The 4,622-nt window shown below is 34.9% G+C and overlaps 1 protein-coding gene across 2 annotated transcripts in view; it reads right to left on the reverse strand.

Moving 5' to 3' along the window:
- MGAT4C (MGAT4 family member C) overlaps positions 1–3,642 on the reverse strand; it is a 769,261-nt gene extending 765,619 nt beyond the window's left edge. For both annotated transcript variants that reach the window (XM_037730808.1, XM_037730807.1), the window contains exon 1: positions 3,575–3,642. The gene's annotated coding sequence lies outside the window, so the exon portion shown is untranslated. The remainder of the gene's footprint in view (positions 1–3,574) is intronic.
- Between the last annotated feature and the right edge of the window lie 980 nt (positions 3,643–4,622).

Consider the following 4,622-nt stretch of genomic DNA (forward strand, 5'->3'; position numbering starts at 1 on the left):
GTGTGTGTGTGTGTGTGTGTGTGTGTGTGTGTGTGTGTGTTTGTAGAAGGGTCATTTCAGAGTCAGTCTCAGGTCACTCTCTGGCTACCATTCAGACACTATAAGTACTGTAGAGTTAATACAAGCATTTCTTCACAAAGAACTAGGGAGATAGCCACACTGTGTAACATTAAATTATTTTTTAACATTAGAGATAGGTTATATACAAAGAAAATACATTCTCAATTATATATTGCTGAAAATATCAATGCATACTTCAGTGATTTAATAACTTATGGTACATATATATTTTATGTTTTAAGACATAATGTATCCCAGGGAAAAATAAGCTTTCTCTTGAAGAAGTTATTTTACATTTGATGTAAATGGTCGGAAAGTATTGGCACAAAATAAGACATTTCAGCTTTCATGTAAGTTTTCTGGCTATGATAGATTTCTGGGTCCCTTAAGTTCCTGGTCTTCTAATTAGCTGGATAGTATGAAATAAAGACTCACAGGGATGAAAGCACAGCAAAAATAACCAATACAATTCCTTAATTTTACAGATTGTTAAATGAAGCTCAGATTTTTCCAGGCTCATAAATTTTATTAAACTGCAAATCAATATCCATCCCAGGTATCCCTTTAGTCTTCCATCTCTATAGGACTACTACTCAGACACATGACTCCTGAAATACTAGTCAGGCATTTGAAATTTGACAGGTGTAAAATTAAATTTACTTCTATTTTTCACAGCTAAGTGTGGCTCTCTCTCTTTTTTTACTCAATTAAATTGTTATTAAGTATTAAGTAGTATGAATTTTGGTATCAGCAGGAAAAAGTAGCACAGTCAAAATATAGTGATTTAGGAGACTTTAATGCAAGGGCAGTTTCAAAGTATGAGGGCAAGTTCAAAGAAAACCAACAAGGCGTATGGAAGCACCCTGAGTTGAACAGCAGCAGGAGATATGAATATTACTTGGCTTGAAGAGGCAGTGGAAAGGAACATATACTGAAATTTACAGTGGGCTAAAGTTGGTGATGTAACTACAACTACAAGAGAGTACTGCTCCACAAGAGCTGTAAAATTTGGTAGATAAACTCAACAGGGGAAAATTTGTGACCCGGCAGGGAGAACCACGGAACTAAATAACTTCACTCTACGCTAGCATATTCTCTCCTGAGGATAGATTCCATTACCCAGACTCAACAAGATGCTAAGAAAAAAAAAAAAAAGATGATTGATAAAGACAGTAAAGCTTGGTCTACTGGTACCAAAGCAGGGTGGGGAAGGATGAGCGGGAAACCTAGAAAGGTAAATCAAGTATATGTAGCACACCTGTACAGTGTTTCAAGAAAGAAACAGAAGAATCTTTCACAATCTCTCCTCCTTCACTCAATCCAAATTCATAGTGTATTTTGGTTCATCTAAAACTCCAGTGGAATTCTGTCTCTCCGTGGAGTGGTTTAATGGATTGAAACAACCACTTGTGATAAATACCAACTCTCATCACTTCTCAGAATGAGGTAAAAAAAAAAAAAANAAAAAAAAAAAAAAAAAAAAACACCACAAGTGATTTAGATACTCCACCATTCATTATTCACTGTTTCTATGTGCTTTTTTATGAAACCCAGTACATACTTAGCATAGCAAAATCAGAGTTATGAGTCTATGAATATGGATGAGGCTGTGGTTTTGCAGAACACACTCTGAGATTCCATATGGTAAAAGCTCTTCTTCATGTATGTTACTTAAAAAAAAATAGCTACACCACATCTGAGGCCCTTCTACCACAGTATGAACAATTTATGACAATGATCCAAACCCGACAATAAAAAATGGAAATATAGCCAGCTTAAAATGTGTATTGGTTCTGGGGAAGAGGCTGAAGCGAGTTGCCGAAGAAGAACCATGATGCAAATCCATTCTGCATGTATCGGCCTGCACTTTCCTTAAGGACTCCTGGGCAGTGAAGAGAAAGTGCCTGCAGATAAGTAGTGAGCTGGAGAAACAGTAAGGCTGTTCACCCAACCTTCTCTTCCCTAGAGGGTAGTTAGAGCTACACCCTATGGGGCAGAGAGGAAAGGGTGTACCACCTGTGTTACACCTGTGTAAAATAAATTTTTTAAAAAAAAATTAGGCTCTTCACCATCTATTGAAAGACATTTCATCTCTTAAAATGACATAGAAGGTCTGGAACAACTAAATGATACCAAGAAAGTCATATATATTTAGATTCATAATGGTCATGTAAATGAAGCAGTTTGCATCTGGAGAATGAACAAATTTCTGTGTAATCAAAGTATTTTTTACTTTGAAGAACTAAAGACATGTTTGGTATAAATGAGGTACCAATTTCAGAAAATATTCACATAATTCTATGAATATAATTTTGGCTTTGCATTTCTACTTCTTATTTTGGAGTCCAAACTTTACAATATAGTAGGCATGGATTTTTACAGTGTGGTTAAGTTTCAGAGGAAGTTAAACAGCAAGATAATAGTAATCCTTGGAAATACAGAGAAAAATATGTCAATGCCAGAAATACTGGCCTATAAGTCCAAACTTTAAGCATGATTTATACCTGTTGAATGCTTATCTCAATACCCATAATAATTATGTTTTGATTAATGGTGCATGAATGAATAAATGAATTAGTAAATCTGGCTTCATTAAGGTATCTTTTTCATAAAACTACAAAAATTTAAACTGAGAATCTCTGTCTCTGGTACTGAATTTCTGTCAGAATCAAGATATGGAATGACTAAATACCCCCATGTGAATCAATAAAGTTTTATTTCAGCCGCAGAAATAGAAATTCAGCTTAGGAACTTAAACCAAACAAAGATTTGAAGCATTTGTTTTAATGAGGCAGAATTACAGAGCTGTCTATGTCTAAAAAAGGGAATATCTCCAATGTCTGAAGTAGTTTTTGCTCCAGCCTCTGTGAGGACTGTTATTTGAGTTTGTTCTTCTAGCACATTTCATGCCCTCTCATTCACTCTGCTCACTGAAAGCTGGCATCCACATTTTCCAGTGGGTAGAGTCAATGCAGTGAAATTCTCTTAGTGTTGGCCAAATCTCTCTTGCTCTCTTAGACTTTCCTATTCAAGGCAGAACAAACACTTGTGGTATTGTCTATTTTCAAATTTTCTAATGCATTCTCCACAAGGCAACTAGAAGGATCCTTTTAAAGCAGAAATTTTGTTGTATTAAACCTCTCCTTAAAACCTTTTAGGGGCCCAGGGGCCTAAAAACCCTTTAAGTACCTCTGAAGACAGCTCAAATGTCCTGATTTATCCTCCAAGACTTTTGATGATCTGTTATTTATGTTGCTCAGGAGACCACCATTATAATTTAAGGGTGAGAAAATTTCCCACTATACTGGACTACCCCTGCAATGAGATCCTCAGTTTTGGTAATAACCACTTCTTCATCATTCTGATGTACAAAAACATTTCCAGAGCCCAAATATTCCTGAGAAGGCCGAAGAACCTGTTTAATTTAAACTATTTCTCACTGAAATACTAAACTTCAAATATAGTGAGTTATTCATAGTTCACTTAACAAACAACAAGAATCATTTTCTCTTACCTCAGATCCTTCTACATGCTCCTCACTCTTCTCATCTGGAACAGTCCTTCATCTCCATAGACCTCACTATTACAGGAAGACCAACAAATATCACCTTAGATATCTTCTTTGTGCCCCCTCCAGATATAAGTAATGTCTCCTTCTGTGTTGCTGTCGAGACACCTTATACTTACCCTGGATGTGATAATTTAACAAAATAGCATGATCTAATCACTTTTTTTGTTTCACTTGCTACATTTAAAGCTAATTGAAAACAAAAATATTATCCTATTCAAAATTGTGTTCTTGGTTTCTATCCTCTGATGCACTTACCAGGTACTGACTCATACTAGGTACTTAAATATAAACGAAGTGATGAGGATGGCACTAAACTTGGAACCTGATTAACTGAGTTTGAATGTGTACTTCAATACTATTTGTGTAATCTTGGGCAAATCTCTGATAAACTCAGAGCATCCTCTGGTACTCCTTATCATGCAGGATTTCAGTGAGTATTAAATGAGTTAATATATGTAAAATATCTTTGAACACTGATTTACATTTAAAATCATTTTAAATTCAAACTATAGTTTTCTAAATGTTAGTAGAAATGCTGTTGAGCCATAAGTTTCATTTTCCTAAATGGCTTACAAACTTTCTGAACTGTGCAGCTTGTTAGCAAATTTAAATGGCTGTCCTCCTAGGCATATGTTTCAAAACAATTAGTCAATTCAACTATTTAATCAGCCTGTACTTGTGTGGAGGTTGTTTTGATTCATATTAAACTAGCTACACATGAATAATTTCACAATTATTTCTCTTTGAAGTTGTATTTTCTCATTTCCTCTAAAATTTTGTCATAAATTGGACAAAACGTAGCTAAATTATGAAAAACACAATAGCTATGGACAGCTATGCATTAACAAAGGTTTTAGGGCAATGCTCTTTTTCTTTCTCAGAGCAAATTTCACTACAATTTTCTCTTAATTAATGTAATTGATAACAGTTATAGAGCTATCTGGCATTTGAAACGTACAGATAAGTCTTTTGCTATCCAAAGTAAAATTAA

This window comes from Cebus imitator, unplaced genomic scaffold (genome assembly GCF_001604975.1).
Source record: "Cebus imitator isolate Cc_AM_T3 unplaced genomic scaffold, Cebus_imitator-1.0 Scaffold362, whole genome shotgun sequence".
Taxonomy (NCBI): Eukaryota; Metazoa; Chordata; class Mammalia; order Primates; family Cebidae; genus Cebus; species Cebus imitator.